The sequence below is a fragment of the Botryllus schlosseri genome, chromosome 9 (genome assembly GCF_051294905.1).
Source record: "Botryllus schlosseri isolate E-star chromosome 9, Bs_hap1, whole genome shotgun sequence".
Taxonomy (NCBI): Eukaryota; Metazoa; Chordata; class Ascidiacea; order Stolidobranchia; family Styelidae; genus Botryllus; species Botryllus schlosseri.
In genome coordinates this window covers 16,141,010-16,157,490 of record NC_137244.1, presented here as the reverse complement: position 1 = coordinate 16,157,490, position 16,481 = coordinate 16,141,010, and the positions used below count along the sequence as shown (strand labels likewise).

Genomic DNA, 16,481 nt, shown 5'->3' with positions numbered 1-16,481 from the left:
GGAGGACGCGAATAAGCAGCCCCCAAGTCTCACAAAAGTGTACCACTATCTGTACCGATATGGAGGTCATTCAAACGGATATATTAAATTGCACGCATTACTCACAGAACTATATCTATGTCACTGGGTTAATGTGCTACTGGCGACCATACAGATATACCCATGAAAAACCACAAGCTATGCTATACTCTACGAGACATTCAGTTCGACAAATCAAGGGAATTCACCTAAGAAGATATGAAATTAGCGCGATTGTAAAAGCGCGCCTGTGCTAAGTGATAACCACAGCAATATCGTTGCATATTGTGCCTTCAACGCAGTAAAACCGGCGGCACTTTCGACTACATGGTGCAAATCACATCTTATAATCAGACCTACTTTGTCGCTCAAAAGCTCATTTAATGCATGCCGACAGACTTATACAAAATACACATCCAGTTAGTTGACGGTCACGTAACTAGTGGACGTTTTGAGTAGTTCAAGTTCTAGTTGCGGATTTTGAAAAGTGAAGTGAGGTGCTCTAGTTTGAGTTGCGCATTTAAAAGAATTAGTTATAAACAACTAGAATACAAGTGTCCTCGTTTGGTGTGAATCGTGATGTCGGGCAAAGTCGGTGTTATGTTGTGTGACGTTCTTTGCAACCATTGCTAGCTAGCTCATCACTACTAACAGGGACGTATGCCAGGTGGTGGGTTTGCGGGTCGAAACCCTTCAAATTGCAAACTAGGAGCCCCGTCCTTTTGAAATGCCCATTCTATCTTCTATACTTCTTAGCTCATTTGCAATTCAGAAATACGTATTATTATTGGTTACTTAGTTGCGAGTTTTTACAGGACGTTAGTTCTAGTTTTATTTGCGAGTTTTGAAAAGTGGATATAGTTCTAGTGGTAGTTGTAGTCGCACATTAGCTTGTACAAGCCTGCGTGGCTATTACAATATTATTTCAGGAGAACGCGATAAAACAGGTAGATACAGGCATTACTGGATATACCCTGCATCTTGATACCTCTCTAGAGAGACATGCTTTTGTAACTTTTAAGTGATTTATAATAACTATTTTGGCTCGTGATAATGTCCAGGACTTTCGTCGAAAAAACAAAAATCGAACAGTACACGATGTCTGAGCTTAACATCACTGTCTCACGCCCATCAAACGGTTTCAATACAAAAATAACTTCGAACTAAAGAAAACATTGAAACAATCGTAATTGACGAAAGAAACTCTGGTCGCCTACATATCCTGTGCATGATTTTATCGCGACCAAAAGTAAGGAGAAAACTACGAGACCAGAATATCTGTTGGTGACTCACTATCGTAATTGTCAACAATCTCCCCGTAGTAATCATAAGAATGAGGTTGACAAGACTGACCAATGACCATCAGAAGTGGGAATTGAGAAACGCCTTCATGGTCTAGCGCTCGAGTGACGCTACTGGCCATCCGTTTTACTTCCTACCCCAGTGATATAAGCTACGTAATGTATCCCCCTGTGGGACATTGCATATAATGTAGTGCGGGAAAGTGTCGGATTGTCAACGTGTTTTTTTCAATCAGACTGAACCGTATCGCATGCGATTAGAGTGAAGGAACCTAATGGAAAATCGAACATTCAGATAAAATCAAGCCACCCCTTACACTTTTAGCAGACTATAAGCACCAATATACGCGATGTAGTAACGTTGGAAAAATATCAAGCCGATAACTACACGGCGGCAGATTTATGTTCCAGAATGTGTGGTTTATCGATATTTACCCTTAGAAGTCGACGAAATACACATTTCAGTTTATAGTGTAGCGGTCTACTTTATACAAGTCGGTCTGGTCTGTCAACGCCAGAGTAGAGTTCGTGATGTATTCTGAAATATAACCGAACTTTGCGTTGATTTGATCAAATCACGACTGTCACCACCTCGCCTGTTTGTCGACACCCGTCTCCGTAAAGAGCGACCAAACAATATCAATGGCAAGTATATTGCAATACGAAAAAGCGAATAAATACACAGCGCGTTATTACATAATCGAGCACAATAACGAAATATATCTACGCGAGATTGTGCTGTAAGACGTCATCGAAAAGAAGTGATCTTTTAGACTTTGTTCGGGGCTGCTATTGCCAACAAGCACGCGATGACAATGACAGCGTCTCTAGCCCGATGCAAAACAGGAAAGTGACGACGAGTCCAGATTATAATTCGTTACCGTGACACTATTTAGCAGCGTTAAATGACATTAACGTATACGGACCATATCCCGTCATTCAGCCGTCGACAACAATATGAAGAATGGACAGGACGCAAAACTGCGCGTGCGCCCACGTCAACGCTTTCGCAAGGGCGCAAACACGTTGTAAACAAGTTCATTCCTGTCGCAAACGAATGTCGAGGAAGTATTTCAATATGTAGTTCACTGCGACAAAAGTTTCGCGCCAGACACATTCGGAAACGGGGTAATAATAACCTCGACTGCTTCCTCGGGTCGGCAAAATAACGATCGAACACGGAAGGAAAACGGACAGATACAAGACAAAATTGCAAAGGCAATCGACATTACAAGTTTCCTGCAGCGATGCGATCGCGTTTGTGTTATCATCTACGACAGAATAACGCTGCTATGGCTTGTACTTTTCCAACTTTGATCAAATTTTAAGAGGATAAACAATAGCTGGGATAGATAGCATCAATGAACGACAAGGTTGGGCTGACCGTGCACTTTTCAACATGTTTCAGCATACCAGCAGATCTTGCCAAGCAATTTCCCGTGAGTACAAGCATACAAAAGTTGCTATGCGAGGCATACATACGAAACACTATTTCATTCTACCCTCTGCCCAGCGTTTGCTTGTAGTCGCGGAAAACCGGTGGCAAAAACGTAAAAATGAGCGGGTGAGATCAGTCATGAAGTGTAGCCCACGCCACCATGATAGCACCAAGTATTTCACACTGAACAGAGCGTGCCAGATGGAACCATTGAACATTTGTCGGATTCATTTTAAGTCGCAGTACTAGCTGAAGTTAAATGGGTACGCATTATGGCGTGTCCGATTACAAACAGCGTAACGTCGTGGCTGGATTAATTTAGATACCTGCGCATCGTAAGCAGAGGTTGCCAATGTAGTTAGTGATAGTTGGTAATTAAGTAGAAGTACAAGTAATGTCGCAAGTGACCACTGAATTATAAGTCGGAAAGCGATTTCCAAGTAAAAAAGCAATAGTCTAGGCCTAGTTTCGCATAAATAAATGAAAACTGTTAAGTAGTAATAGTCTAACAGGGACGGTTGCATAGATCGCGATCAATGCGTGATTGCAGATCATATAATACAGATCATCAGCAGCAACCCACTTCCACTAGTCCAGAACTTCCCCGTTTCCGCCATCAGAATATGTTTGAGGATTAATTGACGTCACTTGCGTCAACCATGGGGGGATCATTCGACCCGCCAATGGATCCGCATCACTGAGAGGCGATTACGCGATGCGATCATGGCTATCGGCGGATCATTTTTGATAGCGATCTATGCAACCAACCCTAAACCACTTGATAAGTAGTGTGAGTAGGGTCACCTACTTGAGTACTCCGACAAAGTAGAAGTAGTTAGTCACTGACCGCCTCCGATTTTAGGGTCGTTTTTACCATAACTTATGTTTAGCTATCTTCTGCTAAACAAAAAAAAATGCAACAACATGGGCTTCCAAAAGCATTTGCGACGCAATCCAATGAACAAAATAGACGTGCAGCCCCGCAAAACCGCCGTATTTCACTGTCAATCCTGTCCTTTCCGGTCATGAACCCCAACCAGCCCCGTCGAATCGGGAGCTTTCGATGCTGACAACCCTAAACCCGGACAAAACCTGAAGCGGCGCTATACCTTGCATAGAAGTTTGACGCGTTTACAAAACAGTGTGACTTTATAACGACATGAAAACCCCGCGCACTACACACCGAGGAATGGAAGGAAATAAATAGTACGACCAGGGCTGGGCGCAATGAATCGAGTACTGGAAACCGAATCGCGAGTTGATTGCAGTGATTCGGGTCGGTTTTTTCGAGTATACTGTACTGATCTGAGACCCCTCTTTCCACTAGGAGATACATTATAATAAATGTGAATTGTATTTCCGATGCTATTTAACCCAACGTGGAAGCCTTGAAATCTCAATTTGCCGCATCACAGCATCCAAATGATGTACTACAAAGCTACGCGCGTTAGTGGAAATGACATTTACGTGAACCCGCGCTCAATCCGCAGTATTCTCACTGCGCTCAATCCGCAGTATTCTCACTAAGTAGGTCGAAAAACTACTAAATTATGTTTCAAGGCATGCAGAACCGGCATTATTTTCTTTGCGGTCGCACAAAAGGTATTCGAACTTTCCATATCATCCATGGCATGGTAATGAGTAATACTCGTGTACTTGACTTGAAGACTCGATCGCCCTGGTATTCGATTCTGCCCAGCCCGTAATTACGACAAAACAGAACGCCGCGTTCAGTTCGGACCGAATATGGAGTCCATGATCTTCCCGGACAACACGTCGTGGACGCAATTAAAAACGAATCTTATGTTCTCCGTGTCGGTGGCGCACGTGTAGTGCGTGAATATGTCCCGCCGCTTTTCCTTGTTCACAGCCTCGAACATCCTCCTTATAAAAGCGCTGCCCTCTTCGTACGTGTTCTTCCCCGCGAATTCCGGGAAGTAGTTCGCCATCGGGGACTTTGTGACTTTTTCTTGGAATAAATCCTTCTTGTTGAGGAACAGTATAAACGCGGTGTTCACGAAAAACGGATTGTTGCAGATTGAGTCGAAAAGCTTCAAGCTTTCCTCCATGCGGTTGGTCTTGTCGTCTTCGATCAAGACTTGATCGTATTCCGACATTGCGACGCAGTACACTATTGCTGTCACGTCTTGGAAGCAATGTATCCATTTTCGTCTTTCGGACCGGTGCCCGGCCACGTCTATGAGGGTAAAGTCAAGGTTTTTGTACTGAAACGTGGTCTCCACTATGCCGGTAGACCTCACGCGGGTTCTCAGCACGTCTTCGTCGGTCGGCATGTAATCTGGACTGACTAGTTCGCGGACTTTGTCCAGAAAATACTTTGCCGAATCGGACAGCTGATACTCGCGCGACCGCTCGTAACAACTACGCAGGCCGGGGTCAGCCCACAGTCTCTCAATCGCGTCGACAGTTTCACTGTCCAGGTAAATATCAGTGAGATCAACATTGCGGCAGACTTCCAGCACGTTATCCGCGTCTGTTTGCCTGTCTTGATGCTCGAATTTGATGTCCAGGCTCGCCATCGCTTCGATCATAGCCTGCATCGCGGTATAGACGTTGAGAAACACTAAATCTCTGTAGTGCAGCCTGTCGTCTTTCGTGAATCCGTCTTGGTGCAGTATGCGTAGTTGTTTGGCGACCGTACTTTTACCGGATTCCGCCGGACCAAGAAGGAGCAGCTTTACTTTCTTGTTGGCCCTCGCCTTTTCCTCCTTAATCTGCTTGTCTATCTGTTTGGATTTCTCCTCCGCGTCCCGGTCCTCGCCAGACTTAGCCTGCACGCACCCCATAACTCCCATTTGCGCGGTTCTTTTCGAGGCAATCTCGACTGCTCAGCAGACAACGCCTGGCTAGCGACTATAATTCTATTACTTGCACGGCAGTACGGTTTCGCAGCGCTATAAAAAGAGACGGTACCGATTTAAACCGAGTATCACCGTCATTATACAGGCGCGCCAGCCGCCTAGCATCGAAGACACTGACATCCTGCGCGCATGTCACGAATTACTAGTCCCGAAACGTATTGATTTTTCGCGTATCTAGCCGCGCTATACGCGCGCTCACATTGGCTTGTTTTCTACCGCAACGACCGGCTCACCCTAGCTTGTGCGCGAATAATAACAAGGAAACGGGCCCTCGCGTTACAAGCTTGATACCGCGCTACATAACCGGGTGGGAGGGCAATTGGTAAGACATCGATGCGTCAAGATACGGGCAAGCGGATTTCGAAAACGGAAGGCAGACGCACGAAAAATTACACAGCGCTTTGCTGAAAAACTGATAGCTGCAAGATTGATACACACTTGACCCGTTCTATATAACGCAATATACATCATGCCGAAACACTTACCGCCGTAAATAGCTTCAAAAAATATGGATACTGTCATTTTCCGCGAATACATCGACACATATGGAACTGTGATATTATCAAGTTACAATCACGGCGTGTTTGATCGAGTGCGCAATCGGCGTTGTAGTAAAAGCGGTATGTAGCATCGGGGAATAATGGAATCTGTATATGTTCCGGAGCAAAGCGTACTCAAAGGCCCGCAAGCATGCCATATGGCGACAACGAACCACTTTTCTGGCGTGACTTGTCACTGACATTTTTAATTGCTGCGCAAACACAAGCCGCTGTTCAGCGGCAGGGATTGTACGAGAATTTAAGATACTTGGCAATAAATGAAAGCACTCGAATATTGTTTCTTTTTGAATTTCGAATTTGGTTAACCGCATTCACAGACGTGCGCCCCTGATGAGAGTCAGTCGAAAAGCTTCGAGGGGAATAAATTGGACAATATGTTCATGTTCATATTGTTTGTTGCAATAGGCTGGAAAGGTAATTAATAGAGTACGTAAATGACCTGGCTAAACTAATGAACGAAGCAGTGAACGTACTGGCTGTGATCCCATGGAGAGTTCTATTCCGCGGTAACTCTTGTGTGATACCTGTCATTTACAAAGACAGTCACACAATTTACAATTTGGCTGAAAGATCCGAAAATTATAATGCAATAAGTCACAGTAAGAAAAACATAGCTAGGCTAAGTACGCAGCACATCATGCATGACTCGGCCATTACGTATAAGGTAATCTTCCTGTAGCGGTACACGATCATATCGATCCTATCACTGTATTTAATCTTATTATCACCACTTTACGATTTGGTCATTAGCAACTTCCGTAGTAGATGCTGCAGTTTCCAACAATTGCAAAGTGTCCCATCACCAGCCTATACGGCGTGCCATTTTAGTTACTAGATGCATTACATGCGCATATGAGTCCACCTCGCCCGGGCGTATCTTCGACAATCGAAACCATAAGCTGACTGAATCAATGTCAGCATCACAAATTTGTTTCGAACCAAAAAGCTGCCGGTATGTATAGCATCACGAACGAAAAGGCGTTACGGCAACGATCCAGGGTAAGATCATCCCATTACTGGTGTGGCCTTCAGTCGAATTTTCACAGCAATTGAAAGTGCGGTGATTAATAGGAGCTCGAACAGCAATTGCGACCGAAAATGATTCTGCATGATCGGGTGTATTTGGATTTCGATTTTCCCAAGCCTTTTGTAACACACGTTACTAAGGCCGGACAAGTTCGTGGCCCCATTAACTGGACACAACGTCACAGTTACACGCATGAATTATTACTCATATCACAAACATACCCGAAAACATACAAGAAAGTCTAGCATTGATAACTGTCACGACATTGCATTACTTTCTCCCAAACCTGATTAACGAGCTCGGTACATGCCATTGTTGCGCTATACCAGGGCGCAGCGGATACCACTTGCATAAGCTATTTATAAATGTATGCAAATCATTGTATGATGTATAAAACTAAGATGGCTTTGAGCCGGGATTTTTTCATCAATAAATGCAATTAAGATGGTCGGGTCGTTTGGACGATGCGAAATTGGCAATCCGTGTCATATTTCGATATCCTCGGATATTGGCATAAAACGTAATTCCTGATTCAAGTTCGTTGCTATCATAAAACTTGCGACCAAAACCACGCTGTCTCATACTTTTATGTCAACGATCTAGCTTCTTGGAAGTGCCAATTCTTAAGACGAACGAAAATTTTTGATCAATACCCAACTGTCAAACAGATCATCGCAGACAGCATCTCCCGGGGGATATCAAAGTGAATCTTCGCAATATTTACACGCGAACGAACCAGTACTGCACAACCTTGATTACTGCGCAGTGCCGGAGAGGGAAATGACCCGAGATGGCGGTTACCGATCGCAGCAAAGATACCGCACGCGACTCCCACCGCCTGGAATCTGAACTATAAATCTACAGCATTCTAAATTAGCCTGGCGACACGCATCCCACCCAATCAAGGGATAACGGACGAATTATGCTATCCGCAAAGCCCGATAAATCCGGCAAGAATCACAGAATATATTTATAGGCGCGCGAATTTCGTAAGTCGATTTATCAAGTCGCTGAAAGCCCATCGTAATACGCGTGCCGCATCAATTCCATACGAATAAAACATTTCCGATCGAGAAGGATAGCAGTAACTATCGCGGGCCTTGCTAATTTCGTCTTCCCATGACGCACACAGTGCAAGATAAGAGCACGCGTTATAACTTCCTGAAATCCCCTCTCAAATCCACTGGAACAACTGGCAAGCTTCAAGAAATCATAGAGTCAATCAATACACATCGAAACAATTTCCCAGCTAAAAACGACAGCGGACATCGCTGAATTCTTTAAAGTGTGAATCAGCAAGCGAGGCATAGCATACTCGACGCTGATCTGATACGTTCGCGAACGTTTCCGGAACGCTGTGGCGTGTTCCAAAAATAAGGTTTTCGGTGAGCAACACCGACAGTCTCGGCGGTGAGGATATCGGAAGCTCGTGCCCGATATGGGTTCGGTGGAATACCGTGACGCATTCGTGCTATCCCGTGCCGCCGGCTTCGACCGGTGACCTCCAACGGGAGCTACTATCTTTAAGCGAAGACATACACACATAAGCGTGCAGTGTTGGGGTTTAGGGGAGAAATATAAGCAATTTCTCAAATCTCTGTCACAGGTTCGATTCACAATTCGCTGAAAGTCTTCTAACCTAACGTTTTTAACCATACCATTTTATACGGCCGTGCATTGAGCGAAATTCTACCACGGTTCCGACTTAAACCTAACGTTTTAACCAAACATATTATACAGGGGTGCATTAAGTGCAATTCGGTCACAATTCCAATTCGCCATTCGCTGGATGTCATGAAACCTAACGTTTCAACTATTTTCCAAGTACATGAGCAACAAGTCCACTGCATTAGCAAATATGAAATCTTATTATTAATTTTGTTCTTATTATTAATTTTGTTATAATTATTGTGAGTAAATTGACTCAAACAGGCATCGAATATTCCACCTAATACTATCGGTAATTGAACTGAACCACCAATCTATCGTTAGAAATGTGCATATGCACGATATCCAGTAATTTACCTATTATTAATTACGATAATATCGCTATGGTGGGGTTACCATATTTTGGAGGACACCTTTTTTTAAATTTTCAGACTTGCGATACCGGAGGCAAATCCTGAAAAAATGTTAAATTTTCCCACTTTGTGATCGGTTGACTGAAAAAGGTCGGCTTTCCGGCTCAGCTCCCGAAATAGCCGATTGAGCGTTGCTTCGGTGCTGATTTACTGTACCTCAGTCGAATTTTGTCCTATATTTAACCAAAATTCTCAAAAAAGAGGTCGAAATCTCAAAAAAGAGAACACTTTGAAAGTGTCTTCGAGGACATTTTCAAAAAAGTCAAAAAGAAAGAGGAAAAATCCTCTTAAAAGAGGACGTAAGGTAACCCTACGCAATGGCATACATGAAGGATGTTAGCAAGGGTTTGAGCTGACGTAATAAAGGACTATAATGACGTCAAACCAACCAGCTGAGCTTGCGTTTCGGGCGATTAATGCGAGCTGCGCAATATGCATATTCATTATACGCGTTTTACGGCCGTCCTGCCGACTGTATACAGTGCACAGCTGATCGCTCTGCAAGAGCCTGGACAAAGAAACAGTATTTGCCACCGCCACAGGACAGCACGACGCGTTCGCAATGTATTTTCAACCCGCAGGTCTCCCAAGGAAATCGAAAATCTCCAGGCCACAAAAGTAAACAGCAAAAACCAGGGTCTGCAGGGACATTAAATATGCACTCTGTAATGTTCCAACGCGTTCGCCCGCTGACGAATGCCAGCCTAGCGTATGCCGGAACTGACGAACGCGAAGGCGCTCCTACGCGGTAATGCTTGTTTTTATTCATGTATCGACAACGGATTCCGCGTTTTCGATCAACACCAACCGTGTAAGATGACGAGGCGCTTTAGATTTCGCGTGCATAAATTCTGCCGGCTGACTTCCGCCGGGAAGCACAATTACAGAAACACGCGATGCCAATCTGAGGGTGTATCTAATCGCGAAATTGATTCCGCTCTATACTACCGGGCAGATAGAGATGTGATTACTCCACAATCGATTGATCAGAAGCCCTGAAAAGCGATAACAAACGAATCTATTCCGTATTCTGGTTACATAAACCATGCCATTCAGGTTGCGGTGCGGGTCACATACATGGCCGGGTCAAATCTCGCCAGCGAACTTCGTCATTCGGTCCATGTGAGTCACTGGCGGTACTTAACAATGTCTGGTTGTGAGGATTATTATGCTAGGTGGTGAAAGAGGTTACGAATTATTCCACTATCAATCGCACATCTAGGTTACGCTTAGATGGATTTGTGATTAGTGACTAAATCGGTCCGAACTGTGTAGAGTACATTGTCCGTTGTAGTATAATCTAATGAAAGACTGGTAAAGGTGAGTCACGGCAAGCTTCCAATCACGCCTCCGCCCTACAACCATGATATTAAATTCGGGTTGAAGATATCTGTTGTTAATCATACACCGACTTGATAATATCAAGCTTAAAAATAAAACCTTCAGATTTCCCCCAAAGGTAGCTTCCCAAAAACAACTAAAAACCCTCAAATCCCTGCTCTCAATCCGGTAGCTTACGCTGATCATTTTGGATCTCTACGATCTACCGTACTCTACCGAGATAAAGGTGCGAATGGCCGCGATCCATAAATATTGATGCTGGCATAGGTAAAAGAATTCGATCATTTCCACTGGGACTTGGTACACAAACAGATGACAGAAGGCATCCGACTGCCTAGCGATTTCACCTACAGTCAGATTGAAGACACATCTAGAAATAAATGTCTACTCCGATACAACGCTTGCAAAATAGCAGCAGCACACTTGAACGGGGTACGGTGCCTTCCGTTGTCTCTGAGACGACGACCTAATCCTTACTGTTGTATACAGAGAGCGTAAGCAGGCTTAAAATAACGTACTTGGATTGTACTATTCGCGATGGCGGAAGAAGTGCGCCCGTTATATGCTTCATAGCTAAGTCCGGCACGCGCGCGGTAGTCACGCCACGACCGGTGCTATGTTTTGCTTCTACTTCGCAGAAGCACATTAATGACGGCGCGCATCCTGATTCAAAGGGTATTTGTGAATCAATCCGCGGTTATTCATTGCACCCAGGTCGCAGGTCGCGCAAGTGCTCAAAGTGCCCAGATTTGATATTCCATTACATTTCAACCAAGTAGCTTAAAAAGCAACTTACGTCAAGGGGTCGCCAATCGGAGACGGCTTATCTTGAAATTGCAAGATGCATCTTCGTACTAATGTAAAATGACCAATGACACAGCAAATGGATACAATATGCCAAAATATATTCTGTTACCATGATACATGAGCTATTTCCCAAGGTTGTTATGAAAGTTTCACTCATACAAACTTAGAAAGAACTAGTTTGTTTTAAGCTGTTCAATTAGAAGTGAAAGCAGTCAATAACATAAGTACTTGAATAAGTAGAGGAAACTGGCGGAACCTACTTGAGTAATCCGAAAATGTAATAGTACCTCGTTACTGACCAAGGGCTGTTCAAAAATAACTTTTTTTTCCTGATTCCAGCCATTCACTGATTAAATTGTCAGGTTGCCACAACACAGGCTGCACACCAAATTTGGTTCAATTCGAACATGTGTAAGCGTCCGCAGAGCCAATTAAAATTTTTAATTTACTACGTAAAATTAAAAAAAAAATTTCAAATTTTTCTCTCAACCCCATGAAAATGTTGAGATGTCTTCAAAGACCATGCAAATGAAATTTGAGTCAGTTCCAACCTGTAGAAACGGAGTTATTTGAGTTTTTCGTTGATAATTCTCGGATTATCCACCAATCAGGGATAATTGGAGAATTACCAACGAAAAACTCCAATAACTCCACTTCTAGTAGTCCGAATTGAGTCAAATTTTTTTTGCATCGTCTCTGAAGACAGCTCAACAATTTCATGGGGTTGACAGAAAAATTTGAAAATTTTTTTTTTCAATTTTCATTTATAAATTTAAAATTTTAATTGGATCCGCGGAGTCCCATACTTGTTAGAATTGAACCAAATTTGGTGTGCAGCGTTTTTTAAGGTAACCTGACAATTTAATCACTGAATGGCTGGAATCCGGAAAAAAAAGTTATTTTTGAACAGCCCTATAAAGACCACCTGTGATTGCGCCTATATGGGGTCAGATCTGTACTTCGATTTTGATGTATCGTACGTTCCTCCGTCGTACGTAGAAACTACGTTGTCGCAGCAAGGCCATTCAAATTTTCCCGAAAAATTTGAAAACTGTCGAGATCGCATCCGGTATGAAACCACACGAACTATGACCAACACTCGGGCGGTGAAAGCCCCAGTGAGACCCGAAATGGTTTGTGATACGCGGTAGGCCCGCATGGAGGGAAGTTATTGACCGGCTTCCGTGTCGGGAATATCGATTCCACTCGGCTGGTAAAAGCGCGTGCCATGTACCAGTGTACTGTACATGTGATCGCGTAATTAGATCTAATTATATTAGAACTTCGTCACGCAACGCGTCTTTGGATTGAGCTTGTTAGCCATATCCAGTTATCGATATTTCATAACACAACACACCAATGCATTTTATTGAAATTGCATAACGAGAGGCGGAAGGTTATTAGTAGGCTTCATTAAATAGTTCAAAAACCGATGTGTCACCAAATTTCTTGCTACGCTGTTTTGAATGGAAAAATATTTTGAACGAATGCACGAATTTACAGGTAATGCGATATGGAAAGATTAAATTGATTAATAAATCAACACTATTGCAGAGCCTGCGTTTGGCGCATTTACGAATCTGTCATTACACTCCACACCAAGGCTGAGTCGACATTTGCAATGAATTATAGATTTAGTAGGTACGGCAGTGTGAATTTCAAATGCACACAAGTGACACAACGGTCCTGAATCGGACCAGCCACAGTCAATGCGACCATCACGAAGCATAAGAATGGCAAAAAATAGCTGTATCTCATTTGTCGGCAACCATAGTTACTAATCATGGTTAATAATGACTATTCTGACACTTTGAAACCAATAACTGGGGATGGTGTGAACGTGAGGTTGACGTTCGCGTTCTGTGTGTGAACCTCTGAAATTTGAGGTTCATGTTCACAAACGAACCTCGATAGGTTCTGCACTGTGAACCTTTTTCGTATATCAAGATTTTCACGTCATTATAACATCTTTGGTCGAAATTTATTGCATTTCAACAGCGGACCACTCTATGCATGACGCCGGCAGCATAAAAAGTCAAAACTAAACGAGCATGCACCTTGGCAATCTCAAAATTTTACCTGCTTTGTTACTAAAGTTTGCTCGAAATATCCGGCTTTCTGTTTGAGAATATTTAGTGGCTCTCTAGTGTGAGCTCGAACCGCAACCACGCAACACCAAGAGTGAAATACGCTACATGTAGGACGGTAGCAAATGATGCTTATTCAATCAATCAATGAAATTGATATCGTTGTCTGATGTGAAGAATCTAGCAAGCGTGCGGGGTCCACCTCGATTTCATGTTTATTCTATCATAAAAAAATCGTGCGATTGGGGTGCTGGCTACCTCTGTATAACTTGTTCATGAGGTAAACCCGTGGCACACTATGCTCAATATCAACGTATCAACACTCAGACACCGAATACATTGTCAGGTCTCGCCGAGACCGTCAAGGCGTAAGCTTATATTCCCTTGCAACTCCTCGTTGAAATTGTTGGCCAAGCGGTGGAAGATATTGATTTTATGGGATTATTATATCATCTGATTGCTCGACTTGATACATTTGGCGACATTTAAAAGTCCGTATGTACTTCAGCATTGTGGAATTATGTGGCCCGAGTCGTCGCTATAGGTATCGTGTACACTGTACATTAGGGCTGTTCAAAAATTACTTTTTTTCCTGAATCTTGCTGGTTACTTGATTAAATCGTTAGGTTGCCTTAAAAAACGACGCATACCAAATTTGAATTCATTCCGACAAATATTCGCGGGTTACGTAGAGTTTGAAAATTTTGGATTTGCCCAAAAACGCAAAAAAAAATTTTTCCTAAATTTTTTTGCCAACCCCATGAAATTGTTGGGCTGTCTTCAAAAACTATGCAAAACAAATTTGACTCAATTCCAAGCCGTAGAAGCGGAGTTATTCCAGTTTTTCGGTAATAATTCTTGGATTATCCACCAATCAAGGATAATCCCAGAATTATCGAATAAAAACTGAAATAACTCCGGTTCTACAGCTTGGAATTGAGTGAAATTTGTTTTGCATAGTTTTTGAAGACAGCCCAACAATTTCATGGGGTTGGCAAAAAAATTTGAGAAAAATTTTTTTTTGCGTTTTTGGGCAAATCCAAAATTTTCAAACTCTACGTAACCCGCGAATATTTGTCGGAATGAACTCAAATTTGGTATGCGTCGTTTTTTAAGGCAACCTAACGATTTAATCAAGTAACCAGCAAGATTCAGGAAAAAAAGTAATTTTTGAACAGCCCTACTGTACATGTACATTAATATGCATCACTTCATTGAAATATAGAGTTGAAATTAGCAACATGGCACACAGAACCTTTCAAAAAGGTTCGCGTTCACACGAACCTGAACCTCACACGAACCTGAACCTTTCAGAAGTTCACACAATCCCTTCTAGTAACGTACTGTTCGCCTAAGGACCCAAGGTTGCTTTATAAAACCATTCAATGTAATTCTCACCGCTAATATGTACGCTAATTCGTAAACCAGTCTGTTCTTCTGCAAAGTCCAGTACCAAATTTGCTCATATCATAAAATTTATTGAGTCATCATGCAGTGGACAGCTCGTGGCAGTCATTGACGGATATTAGCCTTTACGGGCTTCAAATACGCATTGTTGGCTTACGTTGCACTCCTTTTGGGATACAAGTGCGGTGCAAGTCAAACAAGGATTCTAAGATCGCATAAGCTACTTCTACACGAAAAGAATAGGGAACTTAATGCAAATCGAAGGAAAACCTTGATCGATCGCTCCCAAAGTTTCGACGCTAATCGCGACCGCGGTGGGCTTATAATGTCAACCTTACTCGACCATAACACGATGTAGGAACTCATCTTGACATACTCATCTTCAATTTGCAATTCGTGTTCCCCGTGAGACAAGTGCTATCCATCGGAATATCGTATTGATTCCCAGCGGACGGGTAGGATTAGAATTTGTAGCATTTCGGCAACTGATTATCCTATGACGTTGCAGGATATCGTTGGAAATCGAAGATTAACGATCCAGGCCTTTCTTATTTCGCCGTGGCATACCGAGCCAATATCGAAGATTACGACATCCAGTCACCATGGGAATGCTAGGCACTGGCGGTTCAAAGCGCATTACAACAACGATTAACGACAAACGGTGGCAATTCTTGCTGGACAGGTCGCCGACACTGGAATTCGGTTATTGTCAGAGGAATTGTGCGACAATTGATCGCGAGCGGGCTTTCTCCCGAAGTCACTGTTTTATTGCGATTGTGCATTTGATTAAAACTTCGTTGTGGTGTTTCGACACCGTTTATGTTATGGGACAGCGGTTCTAAGCCGTATACCATCCTGTTGGTCCGCCAAATAGCAAGGTTGTAACCAAGTCACAAGGCTCCGAGTCACAAGTCAATCTCACTTTTATAGTTTTGACTCGAGTCAATCGAGTCGTTTTCAATTCACCACCGAATCAAGTCCGAGTCCAAGTCATCGACCAGAGGGCCGAGTCCGAGTCATGGTATTATGACTCGAGTCCGAGTCCAAGTCATCGTGCTGACTGCTCAGTTTCCAGTTAAAGTCTTGTTAAACCCACTTTTATTACTCTGTTTGGTGATATCGAATGGTTCGCAGTTATAATATACTAATTACCCTCACTACTAGCAGTTTCTGGGCACATTTTCATTTACCTGTACCAATAGACGAAATCCCAATTGAGTGGTTAGTTTACTATTCTTCGAAATTACAATGAAATGTCGGTCTTGGCCGTTTGAGTCTCGAGTCATGCGCAATGACTCTAGTCCAAGTCGAGTCAATACACAGATTGACTCGAGTCGAGTCGAGTCGAGTCATTTCTGTATTTTGAGAAAATGACTCGAGTCAAGTCGAGTCATCAGAAAATCGTGACTAGAGTCGGACTCGAGTCGAGTCATGACTAGAGTCATTACAACCCTGCCAAATAGATTACAAATTCAAATCTCAATTGTACAATGCAAGATGTCGTACGCTTGTACAATGTCCATGGCCATTAG

General features: G+C 43.0%; 1 protein-coding gene and 1 pseudogene across 2 annotated transcripts in view; both read right to left on the bottom strand.

The window, feature by feature from the left end:
- LOC145447383 (BCAS3 microtubule associated cell migration factor-like) overlaps positions 1–16,481 on the bottom strand; it is a 100,349-nt gene that overhangs the window by 49,538 nt on the left and 34,330 nt on the right. The gene's annotated exons all lie outside the window — the stretch shown is intronic.
- LOC145447391 (guanine nucleotide-binding protein G(o) subunit alpha pseudogene) lies at positions 1,957–11,953 on the bottom strand (annotated as a pseudogene).